The following is a 27,802-nucleotide window of genomic DNA, read 5'->3' as shown; positions in this document are numbered from 1 at the left end:
AAAATTACAATGAGCTCCTGCTTCCTGTGTAATTTGGTATGAAACCTGAACGTACTTTTCTTAACATTGATATTAAGAATTGAATTAAATAATATCATAATCATATCAGACCTGTTGAACAAAGCAACACACTAGAATGAGTGGAATTATTACAAGAGAAAGTGAGACATTATTATCATTTTTATTTTAGTTTATTTTAGTTTTAGTTTTAGATCAGCTTTAATATTTCATATTGTAACTTCCATCAATCCCCCATTATTATTACTATTATTATTATTAGTTCCACTACATGGAGAAAAGGTGAAAAATATCAGTCATGACTACATGTTGATGTGATTGCATTAAATCTCCTGAACGTTTGGACGTATCTGTTGGTAAATATTTTATTTCTAAGAGATAATGAATAAAATAGAACAATTGACCTTCAAGAATTAGTTGTCACTGTGTTCACCACAACCAACATGCTGCATCTCTGTTTAGGGGTCAGTGGTCTAAAATGAGTCTCTCTGGGGAGAGAGAGGAGGGGGTCCCTGCCTCTAAAATGAATCTCTCTGGGGAGAGAGAGGAGGGGGGCCCTGCCTCTAAAATGAGTCTCTCTGGGGAGAGAGAGGAGGGGGTCCCTGCCTCTAAAATGAGTCTGTCTGGGGAGAGAGAGGAGGGGGTCCCTCGCTCTAAAATGAATCTCTCTTGGGAACATGACACCAAAGCTAAGAGGTGAGATGACAATGTTGTTTAAGAATTTATAAGGAGTTTATTTCTAAAACGTTATATCTATATTTTCATGTTTGTTCTTTTCCATCAGAAATGATTGCTTATGGGTACCTTCATGTGTCTGTCAGATATTGTTGTTCTGAGATTTTAATTAATAGATTTCTGTGTATGAATTTTTGTTTTGCAAAACGCTATATAGCTGGAATGAAATGTTTGTATCCTGTATATTTGACTGTGATATGTGGTTGTCTCACCAGCACACACACACACACACACACACACACACACACACACACACACAAACAAACATCTTTACCAGCATACACACACATCTTTACCAGCATACACACACACATCTATAGAAGTTGTTCGTTGTTACAAGCGGAATTCTGACAATACTACCGTCAAATCAACACACTCTTCACTGCTGTTTAAACCAAAAAGGGTTCTATCACCTGCTTTATATATGGAACCACTAAAAGTTCTATATAGAAACCTTTTATAGGGTTCTTTGATCAGAACTCTAGAGGTTCTTCTTCCCTGAACCAAAATGGTTCCATATAGAACCCTGCATGGTGCCATTTATGAATTATGGCTACTACTATTAAATAGGAATATTTTTTGCTAAGAATATATAGGACAATATATGACAATAGGAATGGTTAAAAAAATCCCAATATTCATTTAAAATTATCCTTAGAAATAGCAGTGCTGGGGATTTGGAAAGCCATAGCCAGTCAATCAACAACAGAATAATACTCTTATGAAAAATATTGACCTTTAATTTAGTCTGTGGATACAATGTGACTAGAAAGGTTTAAAATGCATGTATGACATCACAGCACAGTTGAAAAAAATATGGCAGGTGGAAATCAAAAGAGGATGTTCTAAGGAGATAGGTGGGCGGGGCTGAGAGTAGCAGAGGGGTGGGATTAAAAAAGATCATGATCGGTAATAGTCATTACTGTAAACACTATAGATGTCTGAGTACTATCTATCCAAAATGTAATGTGTATAAGTAATTATTATTATTATTATTATTATTATTATTATTATTATTATATATAAAAAAAGTAATTACTGTGTATAAAAGTATTGTATGGGGGTAGAATTGATCTTGGTTATATGCAAACACACTGGTGGCCAGGGAGGCATCTCTTTGTTTGAACGATGGCCCACGTCAACTCTGGCTGACTTCTTTACAATACAATACATTACAATACAGTACAACTTTGTCCATTAGTTACAGCAAACAACAAAAACATGTATTCTGCTCCGTTCTTAACCCCCCAAACAGCAGACCTCACACATACAGTTGAGACCAGCACAGGTTCAAGCTGCAGTGCAGCGCCCCTGGATGGAGAGCATGTTGTGGGGTTAAGGGCCTTGCTCAAGGGCCCAACGAAAGGTGAATGTTTTGAGGATGTGAACCCATTAGCTCTCCAGGGGTCAGATCAATTCCGCCCGTTCTTTCCAGCACCCGGCCCGGGATTCAAACTGGACACTTTTCGGCCACAGGTCCAACGCCTGCCACAGCTCCAACTAATTTGCCGCTGGGCGAAAACCTGAGTTAATATTCAGAAATAAGCATGAGTTAATCTGCCAAAATGAAGACAAAATGTTATGCAGACATCATTATTATGATAACATACATGCAGTTGTCATCAGCAGCAGCCACAAGAGAGAGCCTCTGATAGTTCTGGGTAACTGCCAGACTGAGCAAAACATAGATAGTGTGTTAAAAGTCATGTAATGATTAACTAGGATATTGAATCACCAACACTTATTATACATTATTATTATACAGAAATCATTGTCAAATGCTGAAGAGAAACTGTTCCATGTAGGTCTATATTATTTATGGATTGATCATATAGAAAAATCTAAACATTATTTTAACAACTCCAAAGCAATTACATGTGGCGCAGGAACCACTGACTCACTGCATTATTCTATAGTATTATCAAGACACCTGCTGTTAATTCTTAACGGGTTAGTACAGCTCATGAGGTGTCCTAAATATCTGCCGACTAGAGACTTCATGCATAGCTTTAATTTATACCCATAAGAGTAGAATGGCTGATACAACACTTATACGACCAATTTTCTACTCTGAGACGCTTTTTTGGATATGGGCCCAGATCTCAAAATATTGTTATAAAAAAACTTTGAATGTTTGTTTTACATATAAAAAAATTAATAAATGGTTTTGTAAGACACTGTAAAGGCTGGGTTTAGTTTATTGTGTGGCTCTGCTCATGTCCGCGTTCTGGAACTGTCCGCGTCCCCGTACAGAACTGTCCGCGTCCACGTACGGTTTGGCGCCAAGCATATTGTCCAGTTACGCGCAGAGTGGTCTGAGGTGATCTTGGGGAACAACGACAGAGTTCGATACAGTGTTGAGATGCCGAAGTTTATTGTTCAATTTGCTTTTTGCTTTACGGTCAGGGACAGTATGAGTGTTAGAGCCGATTTGGGCATATTTTGTATAAAAGACCGAACATACTGAGCTCCATGTACATTTGTGTAAATATATTAAATATTAATGTATATGATGAAATATTAGGTACGTACCTTTATGATTTATTTACCGGATTGAGATATATTCATTTGTTATTAGTGTAACTCAGTTTTTGGCCCCCCTCTTGCCCATTCATTGTACTGTGTTAATTGTGTTAGTATAAAGGTAGGAAGTTGGGCCTTCGGGGGAGGAGTCCTTGCTAGATGCGGGAGCGGTATAGTTTTTGACCATATAGACATACAGAAATACAGACAGACAGGTCATATTATATTATGTATTTGCATTTCAAGTAATCTCTGCTTTAAGTTGATTGGAGAATACCTTTTTGTTAGATAAGAAGAATAAACATTTTTGTTGCACTATATCCCTGGATCTCATTGAATGTTTGGCCGTTTGGAAACGTTGAGTGTGGACTGTATGCGTCCGAAACAACCCCGCTTCAGGCTAGGGCAGTGGCTATGGTAAAGAGGAAAGGAAGCCACTACACTCAAGTCAAAAAACTCCGTGAAGGATTACTACCGGAAGGAAATCTCCGGTTCGGACACACGCTGGATTTTGTTCTATTTGTAATTGCATTCGGACCATAAGGACAGCTCGCTTGGAAGGATTTGAACTCCTAGATTTCGCCAGCCGTGAGTAACCACTGCGAATGAATGAGCTGCCCTGTTCAAGGCGATCGTTTGATCATGCATATTATGGAAGCGCAAATGTGCTTATAATTGGAATGTTTGATAAACTTGGGAATGGAATTCAAAATACAGCGCTGTGGAAACAATTAAGAAGTTTAAGTTTGGGAAACACAGATCCTATGCACAATGTAGCCTAATCATATATCTAATATTTGGCCTAACGTTGGAAATGCAATCCATCAACGCATACGAATGCAACTTAAGGATCTAAAGATACTGCGTGTTAAAACTTCATTAAAGGGACAAAACCTCAACGGGATGAAATGTTTAAAACGCATCTAAAATGCCAAACTTGCACATGTGCAATTCAAAATGGGTCAATATGCTGAAATGGATGACTGTGTTTTTAAAGATTAAAGGAGGTCTAAAGGGGCATTACGTTTAACAACCAAACCAACAACCGTGTCATTGTAAATTGAGTGAACTAAAAGTGAATGATGGAGGAGGAAATCCCAAATAAGACTCCACTGGAGAGGGCAGAGGAGCATCTAAATTCACTCTATGCAGCCCGGAGAGGCAAACTTGGAGTGTGTACACCAAAATGAATGAAATAAAAGTCCTTCTTGTTGATGGAGGAAACATTGCAACTGTGAATGAGAGTCTTGAAGCATTTGATGCTGTGCTCAATGACTTTAAGAAGGCTCATGAATCTGTGCTAGAGCTGGTCACAGAGGAGGAACAGGAACAGGAGAGCATTAACTATTATCAACCAAGAATGAGAACTTATGAACATTTCCTGAAAGAGGTGGAAATATGGAAAAAGGCTGAAGTTGAGCCACAAACGCTCATTGAACCACATGACAGCATTTCCAATGTGTCAAAAATATCAAGTAAAACTAAGTATTCTAAGACTGCTTCCTCAGTGTCCTCTGAACGCCTTAAAGCCGAGGCAGAACGAGCAGCTCTACTAGCTCGCCAAGCATCATTACAAGACAAGCATGCATTGGAACTGGAGAAAGCTCAACTGAATGTTAGGATGGAAAAAATGGCACTGGAAACGGACATAGCAGCATATAATGCCAAACTGAAGGTCCTGGAGAGTACCGAGTCAACTTCTCAATCCCATTCTGTGGCAGCCCATTTACTAAGCCAAGAAGATGGAATGAACTCTTATTTTGAGAAACAGGAACCAGAGGTCTATGTGGAACCTGAACCATCACCTGTTGAGTTTGCTGCATTAGGTGCAGTTCCAAAGACCCCACTACAAAGAGTTTTACAACAACCGACCACAAAGCCATCAAACCCTATTCCGAAAACAGTCGTAAACCACACTCTTCAGCAGCCAACAGCAAGGTCTAGCAATCGACACAGAATCAACACTGCGGGTATCAGCCATAATACCAGCCATGATAACCTCTCTACTGTCATGCAAAGGCAGAATGAAATTGCTGACCTCCTTGTACTACAGCACAAACAAGCCACACTCCCCTGTTAGGGAGATACCTATGTTTGACGGTGATCCTCTAAACTTTAGGCCATTCATGCGTGCATTTGAGCATGGTATAGAAGATAAGACAAGCAGTCACCAGGATAGGCTCTATTACCTGGAACAATACACCTCTGGTCAGCCCAAGGATCTGGTCCGTAGTTGTCTGCATATGGAAGCCAGAAGAGGCTATGCAGTAGCTAAGAGGTTGTTAAAGGAACACTTTGGCAATGAAATCAAAGTCACCACTGCTTACATGGAAAAGGCTTGGAACTGGACAAACATCAAACCCGATGATGGAAAGGGACTGGGTGGTTATGCACTCTATCTAAGAGGTTGCTGTAACGCTATGCAAGACCTACAGAACATGGAAGAGCTTAATCTTCCCTCCAACATAAAGCTGATCATGTCAAAACTTCCCCTACAAACTAAGGGAAAAATGGAGGTCTATGGCATGTGATATTTTAGAGAGAAGTCACCTGAGGGCCCAGTTCAGTGACCTGGTAACGTTCATGGAAAAACAGGCCAAAATACTGCAGGATCCGTTGTATGGAGATATTCAAGATCCCCCTGTACAACAAAAGGTTTTTAAAACCCAAAACAGAAGCTGACTTTAAACAGCAGTTCAAGTCCAAGAGTAGGGGAAGCAGCTTTGCCACTACAGTAGCTGTAGTGGCAGATTGTGACTCTGAAAAACCTTTAAAAGAACAAACATTCAAAGTAAAGAGACCAGGCACCTACCCTTCTGATGCTCCCAGTATCTCATGTATATTTTGTGCTGGTGCGCATTTATTGGTCGACTGCCAACAGGTGAAGGCACAGCCACATGAATTCAAGGTTGAGTTTCTGAGATCAAAAGGCCTTTGTTTTGGCTGTTTGATGAGAGGACACTTAAGCAGAGAATGTAAAAGAAGGATGACCTGTCAGAGCTGTCAAAGAAAGCACCCCACTATCCTGCACATTGAAGGAAGAGAGATTTAGATCTCAAAAGGCAGATATGAGTGGTGTAGCAGTAAAGCGGGAGGAGACTGTCAGCAGTGCTCTTGTTTCACTGGAAGCTGGTGAAGATACCGGGGCCGGTACAGATTGTGCACTTGCAATTGTGCCAGTTCAAGTAAAGGTGGCAAATGGAAGCAAGTCTGTGTTAACCTATGCGTTTCTCGATTCTGGTAGCTCAGCAACATTTTGTACGGAGAGACTCATGAGGCAGTTGCAAGCTAAAGGCAGTGCGACTGAAATTCTGCTACGCACAATGGGGCAGGAGAGTCCTACCAAGAGCTTTGAGATATCTGGATTAGAGATTGGCAATGTGGAAGGCGACACATTTCTTGCATTACCAAAGGTCTACACCCAACATAAGATCCCAGTGACAAGAGAGAACATTCCCACTCAGAAAGAGCTCAAAAGGTGGCCATACCTGAAAGAGGTTCAGTTGAAGGAGATTGATGCTGACGTCGAACTTCTGATTGGCGTAATGCTCCAAAGGCAATGGAACCCTGGCAAATCATAAATAGCCAAGGCAACGGACCGTATGCAGTGAAAACCCTCTTTGGATGGGTGATGAATGGTCCTCTCAACAGTTGTACCATGGCAGAAGAATCCGGGCGTCCCTACGGTGATGGCTAATCGTATCTCAATGGCCGACCTGGGGGTTCTTCTTGTAAATCAGTACAACCATGACTTCCCCTGAGAGAGAGTATGAAGAGAAAAGTGAGATGTCAGCTGAGGATCGTAGGTTTATGGAGATAGTATCAAGCTCCATAACCCTCAAAGACCATCACTACTACTTACCGTTGCCCTTTCGCAACAAAGATGTAGTCCTGCCAAACAACCGTGACATGGCAAAGCAGCGGGCTCTAAATATTATCAGGAAGTTCAAGAAGGACAAAGGTTACGCTGCAGAGTACAAAGGCTTCATGGAAGAGATGATAACAAAAGGTTACGCCGAGAAGGTACCACAAGAACAGCTCCTCAGAGAGAAAGGCAAGGTATGGTACATACCACACCATGGCGTTCACCATAAGCGCAAAGGAACGATCACGTGGTGTTTGACTGTTCATCATCCTATAAAGGTACATCTCTTAACAGTGAACTCCTTCAAGGCCCTGACCTGGCAAACACGCTTATAGGAGTCTTGCTAAGATTTCGGCAAGAGCACATTGCCATGATGGCAGACATCGAAGGAATGTTCCATCAAGTACGTGTCCATGAAGATGACTTAGACTTCCTGCGATTCCTATGGTGGCCGGATGGTGATACTAACAAAAGATTGGAGGAGTACAGAATGACAGTACATCTTTTCGGTGCTATATCCTCTCCAAGTTGTGCAAACTTTGCACTGCGAAAGACTGCAGAAGACAACTGTGAGGGGTACGATGAAGAGGTGATTCAAACAGTCAAGTCCAACTTCTATGTTGACGACTGCCTCAAGTCAGTGGCCACAGAAGACCAAGCCATAGCTCTCACAAGAAACCTCAGGGATGTGTGCTCTCAAGGTGGGTTCAAATTGACCAAGTGGGTCAGCAACAGCCGCACTGTACTAGCTTCTATCCCTGATGAACACAAAGCCAAGCAGATAAAAGAACTGAACCTGGACAGAGAAAAGCTGCCTGTTGAAAGAGCACTTGGAATCCGATGGAACATTGAAAGGGATGTGTTTACCTTCCAGGTCACTGTCAAGAACAGACCCCTTACAAGAAGAGGTATTCTCTCAACTGTCAGCTCTATTTATGATCCATTAGGTTTCCTCGCCCCATTCGTATTAAAGGCAAAGCAAATTCTTCAAGTGCTCTGCAAGCTAAAGTGTGGATGGGACGAAGTCATCCCTGAAGAACACTCTATTTCATGGAAGAGATGGCTCTCAGAGCTGGACCAGCTCTCCAGATTCCAGATCAACAGGTGTATGATGCCGGAGAACTTTGGTCAAATCAAGACCGCACAGCTGCATCACTTCGGTGATGCAAGTGAACAAGGTTATGGCACGGCAAGCTACCTTAGGTTCACAACGTTATGGAAAAGGTCCACATCGCATTCATACTGGGGAAATCAAGGGTGACTCCACTCAAGCAGATGACGATCCCCAGACTGGAACTTGCTGCAGCAACATTGGCAGTGCGAGTGGACAGGATGTTAAGGTTGGAGCTCCAGATTGAACTTGAGGAGTCAACTTTCTGGACAGACAGCCAGTCGGTGCTAAAATACATCCGCAACGATACCAAGAGATTCCATACTTTTGTGGCTAATAGGGTTGCTATGATCCGTGACCTATCGAAAGCAAAACAGTGGAGGTATTTGAACTCCAAACACAACCCAGCCGATGATGCCTCAAGAGGATTACATGTTGAAACTTTCCTGAACTCAAAGAGATGGCGCAAAGGACCAGAATTCCTGGAGAAAACAGAAACACAATGGCCAAAAGTCCCCGAGGAGCTTGGCTCCATCCCTCCAGATGATCCAGAGGTGAGAAAAGACGTCATCGTAAACAGTACATGTGTGGAAGAAAAGAGTCCGACCAGCAAACTGATTGAGTACTATTCAACATGGAACAGCTTGAAGAAAGCAGTTGCCTGGATGCTGAAACTGAAGAGACTTCTACTACAGTTAAGCCAGAAAAGGAAAGTTCTCACCCAAACTGATCCAGGATCAGATCAGAGTCTGACAAACTCACTGAAGGAACAAATTGACAAGTTCAAACTGACGTTTGGAAAAGAAAGTCTGTCTGTAGATGACCTAGATGAAGCAGAAAAGGTCATCATTCGATTTGAGCAACGACAGCACTTTAAACAAGAAATTGCACTAGTTGTAAAAGGAAAACAATGTGCCAAGAGAAGCGGCTCAATCTGTAAGCTTGATCCAATAGTTGACAATGGCATTCTGAGAGTAGGAGGAAGGTTAAGCAAAGCTGCTATGCCTACGGAACTAAAGAATCCTATGATCCTGCCCAAAGACTCCTACATCTCCAGACTGATCTTACTCCACATCCATGAGCAGGTTGGCCACTCTGGGAGAGGTCACATGCTTTCTAGACTTCGCCAGCGATATTGGATACCCTGTGCCAACTCCTTAGCAAGGAAGATCCTTAAGAGCTGTGTCTTCTGCAGGCGGATGCAAGCTAGAGCTGGGGAACAGAAGATGGCTGACCTTCCACAAGATCGGGTAGCACCTGATTTGCCGCCTTTCACCCATGTGGGCATAGATTACTTTGGCCCCATAGAGGTGAAGCGAGGCCGCGTTCATGTGAAGCGGTATGGTGTGATCTTTACTTGCCTTGTGAGTCGAGCTGTCCATCTAGAAGTTGCTAGTTATCTGGATACTGATTCCTGCATCAATGCCCTGCGCAGGTTCATCTGTCGAAGGGGCCCAGTAACAAGTATCAGAACAGACAATGGCACCAACTTTGTCGGAACACACAGAGAGCTAGGAGAAGCTCTGAAAGAGCTGGATCACAACAAGATTCAAAATAAATTACTGAAGGAAGGAGTGACATGGTCATTCAACCCTCCCTCTGGAGCCCACCATGGGGGGGTATGGGAGAGGTTGATCCGACTGGTGAAAAATATCCTCTATTCAGTCCTTAAAGAGCAAGTACTGGATGATGAGGCTTTGCAGACAGCCTTGTGTGAAGTTGAGGCGATTATGAACGACAGACCAATCACTACTGTAACAAATGACCCTAACGATCTAGAACCCCTGACTCCGAACCATCTGCTTCATCTGAAAGCAAAGCCAGTCCTGCCACCAGGACTATTCCAGAGAAGTGACCTATACTCAAGAAGGAGATGGAAGCAAGTACAATATATCACTGACCTCTTCTGGAAGAGATGGATCAGGGAGTATCTTCCACTTATGCAGGAGCGGAACAAGTGGAACAAAACTAAGAGAAACTTCAGTCCTGGTGACCTTGTGGTCATCGTCGATGACACCGCCCCAAGGAACTCTTGGCTAATGGGGCGTGTGGTGAAGGCTTTGCCAGGGGCCAAAGGTCTTGTCCGGAGCGTCATGGTTAAGACTAAGACCAATATCCTACAGAGACCTATCAATAAACTCTGTCTGCTCCTTGAGGCGACGAAGTGAGACACACACACACACACACAGTGCTCCATCTTTGAATCACGTGCACCTCTGATTCGTTGATGTCGTACTCTTACATTCTTTGATGTCATACATTTTGTGGACGTCAAACTCTTGACATTTTTGGAAGTTGAACACCTTTACACTTCAACTCAGACTGAGATCTATGGACTATTTTCCTATATGGCACCTTGTATATTTGTATATAGCTATGAACTGTAATGGTGCTCTGGTATAGAATGTTTTTGTATTGGCTCTACGTTTGAATATTAAGTAATTGTTGTGCATTCAGTGCAGTCAACAATTAGGGGCCGGTATGTTAGAGCCGATTTGGGCATATTTTGTATAAAAGACCGAACATACTGAGCTCCATGTACATTTGTGTAAATATATTAAATATTAATGTATATGATGAAATATTAGGTACGTACCTTTATGATTTATTTACCGGATTGAGATATATTCATTTGTTATTAGTGTAACTCAGTTTTTGGCCCCCTCTTGCCCATTCATTGTACTGTGTTAATTGTGTTAGTATAAAGGCAGGAAGTTGGGCCTTCGGGGGAGGAGTCCTTGCTAGATGCGGGAGCGGTATAGTTTTTTGACCATATAGACATACAGAAATACAGACAGACAGGTCATATTATATTATGTATTTGCATTTCAAGTAATCTCTGCTTTAAGTTGATTGGAGAATACCTTTTTGTTAGATAAGAAGAATAAACATTTTTGTTGCACTATATCCCTGGATCTCATTGAATGTTTGGCCGTTTGGAAACGTTGAGTGTGGACTGTATGCGTCCGAAACAACCCCGCTTCAGGCTAGGGCAGTGGCTATGGTAAAGAGGAAAGGAAGCCACTACAATGAGTGTAGCCAGATCCTTTTCACTCGCTGTTCTTGTTTAATTGTGTGGTTCACCGGATTCGTCATCATCCTCGAGACGAGGGACAGACGGACGACCTGCTAGTTAGCCAAGCTAGTCGGTACAGCTAGCTAAGCTATCTACTCTACCAGCAGCATCCTAGTTATCCTAGCTACCACTACATCATCACCGGCTGCCTGCATTTCTTGTGGACCGATGGAGCTCCCGGGTTGTTTCTTCCACCTGTTAAATACCGTGGAGGGCTTCTCCCTCTCTCGTTGACGGATGCTGGCTTCCTACCCTCCCTCTGTCCGGTTCTCCTCTCTTCACTAGATGGACGGTAACTTTAGTGTTTAACCCCTCTGTGTCCAAGGACCAAACTTTGGAATATTATTTTCGGGGCGCCTCAAGTAGGCAGGACACACGTCATTTTTAACATGGCTTTTTTTCTGATAAAAACGAGTTAATTGCATCCGCCATGGAGCCCAGTTTAATAATATTACCTTCTGTCTCTAGTTATAAAGTAATCGCGAAACAGCAGGCATTTTAGGTCATTTTTCACCCTACCAGCTCCTATTAGTTCTTTTGAGCTCCGTGACACCGACTCGCCTTCAGAACGTTCTATTCCCAGCCCATTGTTCTGCGTCACAATGCCAGCTTCACTATTGTTATTAATGAGACCTGCCTGCGTTAACCCTGTAGGTTTACCTCAGGTAACTTATTATTAACAAGGTTACTGCTACTTGGTGAGCGTTAACCCTGTAGGTTTACCTCAGGTAACTTATTATTACCAAGGTTACGGCTACTTGGTGAGCGTTAACCCTGTAGGTTTACCTCAGGTAACTTATTATTAACAAGGTTACGGCTACTTGGTGAGCGCGCACACTGTTCACCTGAGTAGATGTTGTGGTCACCAATAGTGAGGTGAGACACAGTTTAAGAGGCGATGGCTGGCGGATAGCCATCAAACATTAAACATTTTCTGGTCATGGTTAACCATATTTGTTTTAAGAAAAAAGTGTACAATCTAAACAAAACGCATGTCCCTGTCCTCTTTTTCAAGATGTGGCCGATTTTAAACAGCCAGAAGACATTTTTTAATTAAGAAATAACAATTTTTTTGACGACTTGTTGTTTCTAAATGGCTGCTGGGTAATTTGATATGCATCGAAATCTTCGTTAGTAGGCATCAAATTGAGCGAATGCTGCGCAGGTTCACTGAGTTGCAAACCAAATGGATATAATGGGGTGATTGTTGTTTAATCGGGTGGTCTAGCTCATTGATTTGTAGATTTGACGCAGTTGCTACCTCAGATTATGAGCCTAGCAAGTGTCATGAGTGAGTTATGTAGTACCCACATACGGCCACAAGGAGGAGCAAGAGTGCCATAAACCCATGCTGTTTTTTGCCATATAAACCCTAAACCTAACAATCAATCAAATGTATTTATAAAGCCCTTTTTACACCAGCAGATGTCACAAAGTGCTATACAGAAACTCTTACCCTACTTATAACCTAATTTATCCGTAACCCTAACCCCTAATTCTAGGGTAGGGTAGCCTAGAACACTTTTATAAACTATTTTAGTAATAATATTATCTTAGTAAATACAATTATAGTATTAAATTGCGTTTTGATTATTTTGTTGTTATTTTATTATATGTATAATAGCAAGACAGAACACTTGATAAATAAGACACATTTGTTTTATTTTTCAAATGTGGTTTGAATTGGGTGACCTAGTAACCTCTGTGTGAAAGTCCAGCAATTGGCGTGGGGCAGGTTTGAGACTGATCTAATACACTTTATTTCTCAGCTGCCTCACCAATGTCTGTATGTGAATTAATAACTTTTAATTGCTAAATATTTCCAATAGATGGCAGCATAAGACAACGAAGCATCAGTTATAGGCTACAAGCAGCAATATGATTGACATAAAATATTATGCAACCAAATACTATCTGTCCCATGATTTTCTAAGATGGTCACTCATTACTTTAGTTAGCTATATATCTCATATTAGGCCTGTGATGCTTTTGGAAGAGCAACAAAATAGTGACTATAGCAGGTGTTGAACCCCGGGTAAATAATCACTAGTCAGATGCACTAACCTCAACCCTAGTATACATGCATTATAGAAAATAATCGTAATATCTGATATTGGGAGTAAATAACCTCGGAATAGAAAAGACAAGAGTGCATCTTCCAGCCCGCCAATAAATTACATCAAATTAAATCAAAGTGTATTTGTCACATACACGTGTTTAGCAGATGTTATAGCGGGTTTAGCGAAATGCTTGTGCTTCTAGCTCCGACAGTGCAGTAATATCTAACAAGTAATATCTAACAATTTCACAACATATACCCAATACACACAAAACTAGTAAGGAATGAAATTTAAGAATATATACATATATGGACAAGCAATGACAGAGCGGCATGGACTAAGATACAGTAGTATATTATAGAATACAGTATATACATATGAGATGAGTAGTGCAAGATATGTAAACATTATTAAAGTGAACAGTGATTTCAATAGGCAGCAGCAGCCTCTAATGTGCTAGTGATGGCTATTTAACAGTCTGATGGCCTTGAGATAGAAGCTGTTTTTCATTCTCTCAGTCCCAGCTTTGATGCACCTGTACTGACCTCGCTATTGGATGATAGCGGGGTGAACAGGCAGTGGCTCGGGTGGTTGATGAATCTGACAATGAATGTACTAGGAAAATACGTTTTTCTCGACCAGAGGTGACTAAAGTAATGTCCAGGCTTATTGCGTTAGCAGTGTGGAAAGGGACAGTAAAAAGTGTGTGCAGGAGTTTTCCTGTGAGGGGGAGTGGTGGTGTATCAAGGGAGAAAACTAAACTAACCTTCTGAAATGTAATTCATGGTCTTATGCTGCCATCTATTGGAATTATTTAGCAACTGCAGTAGTACTGAATAACGTGTATATCCTTACTAAAGTAGTAATTACTCAGAATTGCAAAATATGACATTTTCTAGTTCATTTTACCACTTACAACAATACAATAACAATTTATAGCACAGCACAATGAAAATGACATGAACCAAAAACAACATACATTTAGTTAATTATAAAAAATAAATAAAAAACGATGTATTTAGATGGGTGACATTATCTGCCAAAGTAACACCTCAATCGAGCGTTCTTTTTGATTATTATTACTGTGTAAAACCTAGCAGTACTACTTATTTCTCAGAGAGTGAGACAGATATATATTATTACTGTGTAAAACCTAGCAGTACTACTTATTTCTCTGAGAGTGAGGCAGGTATATATTATTACTGTGTAAAACCTAGTAGTACTACTTATTTCTCTGAGAGTGAGGCAGATATATTATGACTGTGTAAAACTTAGCAGTACTACTTATTTCTCTGAGAGTGAGGCAGATATATATATTATTACTGTGTAAAACCTAGCAGTACTACTTATTTCTCAGAGAGTGAGGCAGATATATATTATTACTGTGTAAAACCTAGCAGTACTACTTATTTCTCAGAGAGTGAGACAGATATATATTATTACTGTGTAAAAACTAGCAGTACTACTTATTTCGCTGAGAGTGAGGCAGATATATTATTACTGTGTAAAACCTAGCAGTACTACTTATTTCTCAGAGAGTGAGGCAGATATATATTATTACTGTGTAAAACCTAGTAGTACTACTTATTTCTCTGAGAGTGAGGCAGAAATATATATTATTACTGTGTAAAACCTAGCAGTACTACTTATTTCTCTGAGAGTGAGGTAGATATATATTATTACTGTGTAAAACCTAGCAGTACTACTTATTTCTCAGAGAGTGAGGCAGATATATATTATTACTGTGTAAAACCTAGCAGTACTACTTATTTCTCTGAGAGTGAGGCAGATATATATTATTACTGTGTAAAACCTAGCAGTACTACTTATTTCTCTGAGAGTGAGGCAGATATATATTATTACTGTGTAAAACCTAGCAGTACTACTTATTTCTCAGAGAGTGAGGCAGATATATATATTATTAATGTGTAAAACCTAGCAGTACTACTTAATTCTCAGAGAGTGAGACAGATATATATATTATTACTGTGTAAAACCTAGCAGTACTACTTATTTCTCTGAGAGTGAGGCAGATATATATTATTACTGTGTAAAACCTAGCAGTACTACTTATTTCTCAGAGAGTGAGGCAGATATATATTATTATTACTGTGTAAAACCTAGTAGTACTACTTATTTCTCTGAGAGTGAGGCAGAAATATATATTATTACTGTGTAAAACCTAGCAGTACTACTTATTTCTCTGAGAGTGAGGTAGATATATATTATTACTGTGTAAAACCTAGCAGTACTACTTATTTCTCAGAGAGTGAGGCAGATATATATTATTACTGTGTAAAACCTAGTAGTACTACTTATTTCTCTGAGAGTGAGGCAGAAATATATATTATTACTGTGTAAAACCTAGCAGTACTACTTATTTCTCTGAGAGTGAGGCAGATATATATTATTACTGTGTAAAACCTAGCAGTACTACTTATTTCTCAGAGAGTGAGGCAGATATATATTATTACTGTGTAAAACCTAGTAGTACTACTTATTTATCTGAGAGTGAGGCAGAAATATATATTATTACTGTGTAAAACCTAGCAGTACTACTTATTTCTCTGAGAGTGAGGTAGATATATATTATTACTGTGTAAAACCTAGCAGTACTACTTATTTCTCAGAGAGTGAGGCAGATATATATTATTACTGTGTAAAACCTAGTAGTACTACTTATTTCTCTGAGAGTGAGGCAGAAATATATATTATTACTGTGTAAAACCTAGCAGTACTACTTATTTCTCTGAGAGTGAGGCAGATATATATTATTACTGTGTAAAACCTAGCAGTACTACTTTATTCTCTGAGAGTGAGGCAGATATATATTATTACTGTGTAAAACCTAGCAGTACTACTTATTTCTCTGAGAGTGAGGCAGATATATAGCATTTAGCAAAAAACATGATTAGAGTAGATGAGAGATGTAATGTTTGTCTCTGTTGTGTTGAAGCCCAATCAAGCAGGAGAGACCAGCCTCCCCTGTACCCAGCTGTGTGTCCATGAAGAGTGACCAGTCTATGCATCCACCTATATTCTTTAGAGAGGGAGACTTTTCTAGTGAACAAAGGTAAGAAGAACTCATGGGTCATGGTCAGTGAGTTAAACAACACTGTCTCTAGTCATTTCTCCTCTCCCATTTTCCCATTTATTTTTGTTGTTTTCATAATCCATAGGCTAATCCTTTTTTCCATTTTCATAGTCCTGAAACAAAATTAAACAAACACTACATTCCCTCCCTCCCTGTGTGTGTGTGTGTGTGTGTGTGTGTGTGTGTGTACTCCCTGGATGAGGAGATGTAATCTCATGTTTTGTCCATAGAAACCAACAGGAGAGATCAGAGTCAGAGATTGTCAGTGGTCAGTCTTCCCAGAGTAATCAAACAGACCTGGCCTCCATATTCAGTGTATGTGGTCCTGTTATGTACATATGTTTTTGTTTACCTCAAGTAAAGTTGATCTGTCAATCATTCATTCATGTGTTAATGAGAAAGTATTTAGTCTCTTGCTTAACTTATTTATTTGATTTATTTCAGTTGCTTGAAGAGAATATTATGACATTTGTGAAGAAGGAGCTGAAGATGTTCAAGAGGATTCTTAGTCCAGAACTCCCAGAAGGCTTTGAGAGTCAGAAGCAGGATACGGAAGTGATGGATGCTGAAGATGAGAAGCAGGAGAGCAGTGCCAGAGAAGGGGCTCTGAAGATCACACTGCACGTCCTGAGGAAAATGAACCAGAAGGAGCTTGCTGACACACTGGAGAAAAGTAAGAGCTGTCTGCCTCATGTTGAATGCTGTTTTAGAACATTTAAAAGCTGTAGCTAAAGTACAGCTAAAGTAGCTGTGTAACTCAATGATATTGTAGCAGCCTTAACACAACATCTAGTGACCTCATCAAGTAGCAGCAGGGATGTGTTGTGTTGTGTTGTGTTGTGTTGAGAGAGAGAGAGATAGATAGAGAGAGAGAGAGAGAGAGAGAGAGAGAGAGAGAGAATTCCAATAATACTATAATCAGTCATACCAGTCTGTAATGCATTATGAAAACATTTACACATTTATACAGTCAGTTAAGCGAATAAATTATTATAATGTAACATTTTATAACAGTCCCACAATACTGTAGGCATTAAAACAGACGGAATATTAATATCCTCTGTGTTATTTCTTCATTCAGATGAGCTTGCTGTGATTTGCCAACGTGAACTCAAATCTAATCTAAAGAAGAAGTTTCGGTGTGTATTTGAGGGGATTGCTAAACAAGGAAACCCAACACTTCTCAATAAGATCTACACAGAGCTCTACATCACAGAGGGTGGAACAGGAGAGGTCAATAATGAACATGAGCTGAGACAGATTGAGACAACAACCAGGAAACAAGCAAGACCAGAGACTGCAATCAAATGTAACGACATCTTCAAACCCTTAACTGGACAAGACAAACATATCAGAACTGTGCTGACAAAGGGAGTCGCTGGCATTGGAAAAACAGTCTCTGTGCAGAAGTTCATTCTGGACTGGGCTGAAGGAAAAGCAAATCAGGATGTCCAATTTGTATTTTCATTCCCTTTTCGGGAGCTACATTCGATGAAAAAGAAAAAACAGACTTTCATTGAACTTCTCAATCACTTCTCAATGGAAACCAAAGAATCAAGAATCTCCAACTACGACAAGTACAAAGTTCTGTTCATCTTTGATGGTCTGGATGAGTGCCGACTGCCCCTAGACTTCAAGAAGAACAAGATATGCTGTGACGTCACAAAGTCAACCTCAGTGGATGTTCTGCTGACAAATCTCATCAAGGGAAATCTGCTTCCCTCTGCTCTCCTCTGGATAACTACCCGACCTGCAGCAGCCAATAAGATCCCTTCAGTGTGTGTTGACCAGGTGACAGAGGTACGAGGGTTCAATGACCCACAGAAGGAGGAGTACTTCAGGAAGAGATTCAGTGATTCAGAGGACCTGGCCAGCAGAATCATCTCACACATAAAGACATCAAGGAGCCTCCACATCATGTGCCACATTCCAGTCTTCTGTTGGATTTCTGCAACAGTCCTTGAACACATGTTGAAACATAAGAGAGAAGAGATGCCCAAGACTCTGACTGAGATGTACTCACACCTTGTGGAGTTTCATACCAAACAGAAGAATGAAAAGTATCTTGGGAAAGAAGAGACAGGTCCACACTGGAATAAAGAGAGCATTCTGTCACTGGGAAAACTGGCTTTTCAACAGCTTGTGAAGGGCAATCTGATTTTCTATGAAGAAGACCTGAAAGAGGCTGGCATTGATGTCAATGAAGCATCAGTGTACTCAGGATTGTGCACACAGCTCTTTAAAGAGGAATGTGTGCTGTACCAGGACAAGGTGTACTGCTTCGTGCATCTGAGCATTCAGGAGTTTCTGGCTGCTGTATATGTGTTCCTCTCATTCATCAGCAACAATGAGAATCTAATGGCCGAACCGCAAGTTACTGAAGTTACTGTCTACAAGAGTGCTGTGGATAAAGCCTTACAAAGTGAGACAGGAAACCTGGACCTGTTCCTCCGCTTCCTTCTGGGCCTCTCACTGGAGTCCAATCAGAAGCACTTACGAGGTCTACTGACAAAGACAAGAAGCAGCTCACAGAGCCATGAAGAAACAGTCAAGTACATCAAGGAGAAGATCAGGGAGAATCCCTCTCCAGAGAGGTGCATCAATCTGTTCCACTGTCTGAATGAACTGAATGACCATTCTCTAGTGGAGGAGATCCAAAGCTACCTGAGATCAGGAAGTCTCTCAGAAGCCGAACTGTCACCTGCACAGTGGTCAGCTCTGGTCTTTGTGTTGCTGACTTCAGAAAAGGAGCTGGATGTGTTTGACCTGAAGAAATACTCCAGATCAGAGGAAGGTCTTCTGAGGCTGCTGCCAGTGGTCAAAGCCTCCAGAGCTGCTCTGTGAGTACATAACATGACATTTAAGTACTAATCATCAGGAAGAAATATTCAGTTTAGAGAAATATATGTATTATAATATGTATATAATATATACTGAAAAACATTGCATCAATGCATTGATGTTCACATTTGTATAACATTATGACCATACCATTCTAGGAGACGGAAGATGAATCTATATGTTGTTTAAGAGAATAAACCAAATGCATCTGCCATTGTCCTTCTACACTACTGGTGTTAAATTAACAGTGTGTTTGTGAAATCATGATGATCTCTTTGCAGGCTGTCAGGCTGTGGAGTCACAGAGGAAGGCTGTGCTTCTCTGGTCTCAGCTCTGAAGTCAAACCCCTCACACCTGAGAGAGCTGGATCTGAGTAACAATGACCTGAAGGATTCAGGAGTGAAGCTGCTCTCTGCTGTACTGGGGAATCCCCACTGTAAACTGGAGACTCTGAGGTCAGTATTCCTGTAGTTGGTCAACAAGTGATAACTGTTCACCAGATCCACATGTGTTTACCAGGTACACATAGTCCAAACCATATCTATTTTGACTGTGAAGCTTACAGTTTTAAATGTGGTGCTATGCTCCAGCATTTTGGATTTGAGATAGAATGTTTCATATTAGGTGACAGTATATAATGTCACCTTTTATTTGAGGGTATTTTCATACATATCTGTGTTACTGTTTAGAAATGAAAGCACTTTATGTATCTAGTTCTCCCATTTGAAAAAGTTAATACTTTGGACATATTCACTTATATTGAATTAAAGTAGTCATAAGTTTAGTATTTGGTCCCATATTCCTTGCCTGTAGTGATTACATCAAGCTTGTGATTCTACAATCTTGTTGAATGCATTTGCAGTTTGACTTGGTTGTGTTTTGGATGATGTTTTTCCCAATAGAAACTGAATGGTGAATAATGTCCTGTAATTTTGGAGTCACTTCACTTGTATTGTCAGTAAAAATAGAAGATGTTTCTGAACACTTCTACATTCATGTGGATGCTACCATGATTATAAATAATCATGAATGAATCGTGAATGATGATGAATGAGAAAGTTACAGAGGAACAAGGATCATACCCCCATCTGTTATTGGTAATGGTGAGAGGTTAGCATGTTTTGTTGTAGCCTCTGTAACTTTCTCACTCATTATTATTCATGATTCATTCATGATTTTTCTTCATCATAGCATCATCAGGATTAATTTAGTAGTGTTTAGAAACATGTTATCTACTCACTTAGACAGAAAATTACTCCAGTCATCATCCACCATTCAGTTACTATCGGGCAAAACATAACCCAAAACACAACCAAAACAAACTGCAAATGCAACCAACGAGTTTGAGTCACAAGCTTGATGTAGTCATTGTGTTCAAGGAATATCAGAACAAATACTAAACTTTTGACTACTTTAATACACTATGAGTGAATTTATCAAAATACATATGACTTCTTCAAAAGTGGGGGACTAGATACATAAAGTGCTTTCATTTCTAAACGGTGAAACAGATATGTATGAAAATACCCTCAAATAAAAGGTGACATTATACACTGTCACCTCATATGAAACATTTGATCTCAAATCCAAAATGCTGGAGTATAGAGCCACATTTAAAATGTTATCTTTGTCAAAATAGATATGGTGTGGACTGTATACTCAATACAATCTAAATCTGATACCTCACTGTCCGTCTTTTGACTGATACTGCTTTTTAAACTGGTCTGGTCAGTCTACTCAAATATTTGTACTATACATGTTTCTCTCTACAATCAATATATGATCATTTCTAATAATGAAACATTCATTAATGTATTAATAGATATGGCAGGTTTCAGGACACTGATATATCTGAATATGTTGAAAAAATATATTGCCACTCTATTTTCACCACCAAAGAATAGCAGTGTGGTTTTAATATGATTTTTCTCTTTCCAGGCTGTCAGGCTGTCTAGTCACAGAGGAAGGCTGTGCTTCTCTGGTCTCAGCTCTGAAGTCAAACCCCTCACACCTGAGAGAGCTGGATCTGAGTAACAATGACCTGAAGGATTCAGGAGTGAAGCTGCTCTCTGCTGTACTGGGGAATCCCCACTGTAAACTGGAGACTCTGAGGTCAGTATTCCTGTAGTTGGTCAACAAGTGATAACTGTTCACCAGATCCACATGTGTTTACCAGGTGCACATAGTCCACACCATATGTGTTTGGACAGTGAAGCTTACAGTTTTAAATTTGGTGCTATGCTCCAGCAATTTGGATTTGAAATAGTTTCATATTAGGCAACAGTACAGAATGTCACCTTTTATTTGAGGCTATTTTCATACATATCTGTTTTACTGTTTAGAAATGAAAGCACTTTATGTATCTAGTTCTCCCATTTGAAAAAGTCTTAATAATTTGGACATATTCACTTATATTGTATTAAAGTAGTCATAAGTTTAGTATTTGGTCCCATATTCCTTATCCACAGTGATTACATCAAGCTTGTGATTCTACAAACTTGTTGAATACATTTGCAGTTTGTCTTGGTTGTGTTTTGGATTATGTTTTTCCCAGTAGAAACTGAATGGTGAATTAAGTCCTGTCATTTTGGAGTCACTTCACTTGTATTGTCAGTAAGAATAGAAGATGTTTCTGAACACTTCTACATTCATGTGGATGCTACCATAATTATGAATAATCATGAATGAATCGTGAATGTTGATGAATGAGAAAGTTACAGAGGAACAAGGATCATACCCCCTCTGTTATTGGTAATGGTGAGAGGTTAGCATGTTTTGTTGTAGCCTCTGTCATTTTCTCAATCATTATTATTCATGATTCATTCATGATTTTTCTTAATCATAGCATCATCACGATTAATTTAGTAGTGTTTAGAAACATGTTATCTACTCAATTAGACAGAAAATTACTCCAGTCATCATCCACCATTCAGTTACTATTGGACAAAACATAACCCAAAACACAACCAAAACATACTGCAAATGCAAACAACGAGTTTGGGACCAAATACTCAACTTTTGACTACTTTAATACATTATAAGTGAATTGGTCAGAATACTTGTGACTTCTTCAAATAGGGGGACTAGATACATAAAGTGCTTCATTTCTAAACGGTGAAACGGATATGTATTAAAATACCCTCAAATAAAAGGTGACATTATATACTGTCACCTCCTATGAAACATTTGATCTCAAATCCAAAATGCTGGAGTATAGAGCCACATTTAAATGTTAGCTTCACTGTCAAAATAGATTTGGTGTGGACTGTATACTCAATACAATCTAAATCTGATACCTCACTGTCTGTCTTTTGACTGATACTGCTTTTTAAACTGCTCTGGTCAGTCTACTCAAATATTTGTAATATGCATTTTTCTATCTATAAGCAATACTTTGATAATTTGTCATTTATAATCATGATACATTAATTTATGAATAGACATGACAGGTTTCAGGACGCTGATATATCTGAAAATGTTGAAAAAATATATTGCCACTATTTTCACCACCAAAGAATAGCAGTGTGGTTTTAATATGATTTTTCTCTTTACAGGCTGTCAGGCTGTCTAGTCACAGAGGAAGGCTGTGCTTCTCTGGTCTCAGCTCTGAAGTCAAACCCCTCACACCTGAGAGAGCTGGATCTGAGTAACAATGACCTGAAGGATTCAGGAGTGAAGCTGCTCTCTGCTGGACTGGGGAATCCCCACTGTAAACTGGAGACTCTGAGGTCAGTATTCCTGTAGTTGGTCAACAAGTGATAACTGTTCACCAGATCCACATGTGTTTACCAGGCACACATAGTCCACACCATATGTGTTTGGACAGTGAAGCTTACAGTTTTATATTTGGTGCTGTGCTCCAGCATTTTGGATTTGAGATATAATGTTTCATATTAGGCAACAGTACAGAATGTCACCTTTCATTTGAGGATATTTTCATACATATCTGTTTTACTGTTTAAAAATGAAATCACTTTATGTATCTAGTTCTCCCATTTGCATATGTCGGAATAATTTGGACATATTCACTTATATTGTATTAAAGTAGTCATAAGTTTAGTATTTGGTCCCATATTCCTTACCCACAGTGATTACATCAAGCTTGTGATTCTACAAACTTGTTGAATACATTTGCAGTTTGTCTTGGTTGTGTTTTGGATGATGTCTTTCCCCAATAGAAACTGAATGGTGAATAATGTCCTGTCATTTTGGATTTTGGATTTTGTATTGTCAGTAAGAATAGAAGATGTTTCTGAACACTTCTACATTCATATGGATACTACCATGATTATGAATAATCATGAATGAATCGTGAATGTTGATGAATGAGAAAGTTACAGAGGAACAAGGATCATACCCCCTCTGTTATTGGTAATGGTGAGAGGTTAGCATGTTTTGTTGTAGCCTCTGTAACTTTCTCATTTATTATTATTCATGATTCATTCATGATTTTTCTTAATCAAGGCATCATCAGGATTCATTCAGTAATGTTTAGAAACCTGTTATCTACTCACTTAGACAGAAAATTACTCCAGTCATCATCCACCATTCAGTTACTATCGGGCTGTAAGGGATCGGGGGTTGGCTGGGTCTAGACAGAGTCTGACACTTCCCCGATCTACAGAGAGGGGGAGTCATCAGACTCGATCTGGTTCACCTGAGTTCTGAGCACACCTGTCAGTAATTAGTATAGGATTTAAGGTGTGCTCAGAAGCTCAGTCGGCGCGAGGTATTGTTCCTTTGTGACTTGCTAAGCGTTTTGTTCCGAGTGAGAGAGAGAGAGAGAGAGAGAGTTTGTTGTTTTGATTACCCGTGTATCCGACCAGTGCCTTGTCAGTTGACTTCCCGTATTGCTTAATCCTTTACTTGTCTACCCCAGTGATTACCGTTCTCGGATCCTGTGCCTGTGACCTCGACTACGACTAAGCCCGCTCCTTTGGTACCTCTGCCTGTCTATGCCTGGCCCGGTTTTGACCACAGCCCGCCTGACCACGATTAAGCCTTTCCCTTGTCTGTACTTTAATAAAGCATCGCTATTCTGCGATTGGATCTTACCACTCTGTCCGAGTATTCATTACAGAATACCTCGCCTTTACCATGGATCCAGTGGAATTACAGAGGCGATGGGAGATACAGGAGAAACGCATGGTTGAACTCCTACAGCTACTCAACGCTGGTGCAGCGGAAGGCACCACCCCGAGTACGGTCAGTCCTCGTCATGCACCTCCGATTTCTATACCGACAAGGTACGACGGGGAACCTGGCAAATGTCAGGGGTTTCTACTCCAGATGTCCCTGTATACGTCGTATAATCATTCCATGTTTTCCGATGACCGTAGCAGAGTGGATTTCATGATTTCTCTGCTAACGGGAAGAGCACTGGATTGGGCTACTGCGCTTTGGGCAGCTGAGGTCCCCGAGTTGAATGAGGAAGTTCAGTTCAAGAGACTGTTTCAAGAGGTGTTCGACCACCCAGTATCTGGGCGTAGTGTGGGAGATCAGCTATGCGAACTTCAGCAGGGCCGTCGCACAGTAGCCGACTACGCTTTAGAGTTCCGTACTATCGCAGCCGGTAGCGGATGGAGCGAGACTGCTTTGCTCACAGTTTTCCGTAGAGGGCTGCGCAAAGACGTACAGACTGAGTTGGCTTGTCGAGGAGATATCACTACGCTACATGAGTTTATCAAAATTGCCATCTCTATTGATAATCTTATAGTGCAACTCCAGGCATCCACAGTTCGGGAGCCCTCGATCACTGGTCCTATGCAAGCGACAGAGCGGAGGAGAGAATCTGAGGAGGAACCTATGCAACTGGGACGGTCACCTCTACAAGGGTCGGTGAGACAACAACGTCGGCAAGACGGACTATGCCTGTATTGTGGTCAGTCGGGTCATTTCGTGCGTCAATGTCCGGTACGACCTAACCGTACCTCAGGATATCGCCTCGGAACTGCCAAACCGGTGAGTGAGACTCCCGTTTTGAACATTACAGCTAAACAAATGTATGTACCTGTTACCTTATCTGTCGGAGAGAAAGTGCGCAGGTTGGAAGGACTTATTGATTCCGGAGCGGCGGCCAGCTTTCTGGATATGGGTCTTGCTGAGGAGTTGGGAGTTCAACTTATTCCTATTCAACCTCCCCTGCGAGTAAACGCGCTAGACGGTGAGCCCATGGGCACTGGGTTCATTACGCACCGTACCGGGGAGATCAAGTTATAAATAAATAAATTGGTCATTTAGCAGACGCTCTTATCCAGAGCGACTTACAGGAGCAATTAGGGTTAAGTGCCTTGCTCAAGGGCACATCGACAGATTTTTCACCTAGTCGGCTCGGGGATTAGAACTAGCGACCTTTCGGTTACTGGTACAACGCTCTTAACCACTAAGCTACCTGCCGCCCTACAAGTGGGCGCCATACACCAGGAGAACATCTTTTTTTTCGTCATCTCCGCTCCACGGGAGCCACTAGTTCTCGGCCACCCCTGGCTCGTCCTCCATGATCCGGTCATCTCCTGGAAATCTGGCGATATCACAGCTTGGAGTGAGGTATGTAGGGCAGAGTGCCTCAATTTACCGTGCAAAACGTCTACTGTGGAGGATGCGCAGGGTGTGGTGTCTACTGTGGTCCCTACAGAATACCAGGATTACGCGCAGGTGTTCTCCAAGGAGAGGGCTACCGTGTTACCACCTCATCGGGCCTGGGACTGCGGGATTGATCTACTATCCGGAGCTACACCTCCTCGTGGAAGAATCTACCCGTTGTCACAGCCTGAACGAGAAGCGATGAGTCAGTATGTTGATGAGGCGCTACAGCAAGGGGCAATTCGCCCATCGACGTCTCCCGCCGCATCCAGTTTTTTCTTTGTGAAGAAAAAGGATGGCGGACTGCGTCCTTGTATCGACTATCGAGGGTTGAACGATATAACCATAAAAAATCGTTACCCCTTCCTTTGATTCCAGCCGCCCTTGAACAGGTGGGACAGGCCTCCATGTACAGTAAACTGGACCTCAGGAGTGCGTACAATCTGGTGCGTATTAGAGAGGGGGATGAATGGAAGACCGCCTTCATCACACATCGAGGACACTACGAATATTGTGTCATGCCCTATGGACTTACCAACGCGCCCTCAGTATTTCAGGCGTTCATGAATTACATTTTCAGAGACATGATTGATCGATTTGTTATAGTATACATTGATGACATCCTCATATATTCTAACTCGCTGAGTGAACATGTGTCCCATGTACGACAGGTTCTGGATCGGCTCCTACAACATTCTCTGTTTGTGAAGGCAGAAAAAAGAGAATTCCACGTCACTACGATTTCCTTCCTTGGGGCCATACTCACTCCCGACGGGGTTAAACTGGATGAATCTAAGGTGCAAGCGGTACAAGACTGGCCTCAACCCAAGACGGTGAAGGAGCTCCAGGGGTTCTTAGGGTTTGCCAATTACTATAGACGTTTCGTGCGTAATTTCAGCACAACCGCAGCGCCTCTGTCGGCGATGACCAGCTACAAGGGTCGCGGTCTGAACTGGACGGAGGGGGCAGTGCGTGCGTTTGAGACGCTGAAGCAACGTTTTACCACCGCTCCTATTCTATGTTAGCCGGACCCTACCTTACCGTTTATCGTGGAAGTGGACGCTTCGGAGGTTGGAGTTGGAGCCGTGTTATCCCAACGCCAAGGTGAGCCGCCTAAATCACGACCCTGTGCTTTCTTTTCCCGGAAATTGAATGCTGCCGAGCAGAACTATGACGTGGGTAATCGGGAATTACTGGCGGTGAAGTTAGCCCTGGAGGAGTGGAGACATTGGTTGGAGGGAGCAGAGCATCCGTTCCAGGTGCTCACGGACCACCGCAACCTGGAGTATCTTCACAGCGCCAAACGACTGAACTCCCGACAGGCCAGGTGGTCTTTATTCTTCAACCGGTTCCGATTCACTGTGTCTTATATCCCCGGGTCCAAGAATGGTAAGGCGGATGCGCTTTCCAGACGGTTCGAGCGCACGGAAAGACCCGTGGAGCCAGAAACTATTCTCCCCATGAGTTACCGTGCTGGACCGGTGAGGTGGGCTATTGATGACACGATTCAGGAGAGCTTACAAGCGGAACCAGCCCCTCCAGAAACCCCGGAGTCTAAGGTGTTTGTGCCAGCTTCTCTTCGCCCTCAACTGATGGAATGGTGCCACACGTCGCTGGGATCTGGTCATCCTGGAATCACTCGAACTACACGACTCATCAGCCGAAAATACTGGTGGGATTCCCTCGCAGATGACGTCAGAGACTATGTCTTATCCTGTCCAGTATGTGCCCAGTCCAAGGTACCTCGTGCACTACCGGAGGGTAAGCTGATGCCATTGCCAACTCCTCAACGACCATGGTCGCACATTGCTATGGACTTTATTACCGACCTACCTGAATCAGAGGGCCATACTGTAATTCTCATGGTCATCGATCGTTTCTCCAAGATGTGTCGGTT

General features: G+C 41.4%; 1 long non-coding RNA gene across 1 annotated transcript; it reads left to right on the top strand.

Moving 5' to 3' along the window:
* The first annotated feature begins 595 nt into the window (after positions 1-595).
* On the top strand, positions 596-16,744 carry LOC123483124. Its single transcript, XR_006658080.1, has 3 exons — positions 596-714; positions 16,345-16,461; positions 16,713-16,744. It is a non-coding gene; the product is annotated as an uncharacterized LOC123483124 (long non-coding RNA).
* The last annotated feature ends 11,058 nt before the right edge of the window (positions 16,745-27,802 follow it).

This window comes from Coregonus clupeaformis, unplaced genomic scaffold (genome assembly GCF_020615455.1).
Source record: "Coregonus clupeaformis isolate EN_2021a unplaced genomic scaffold, ASM2061545v1 scaf0031, whole genome shotgun sequence".
Classification (NCBI taxonomy): Eukaryota; Metazoa; Chordata; class Actinopteri; order Salmoniformes; family Salmonidae; genus Coregonus; species Coregonus clupeaformis.
This window is presented reverse-complemented; position numbering and strand designations above follow the sequence as displayed.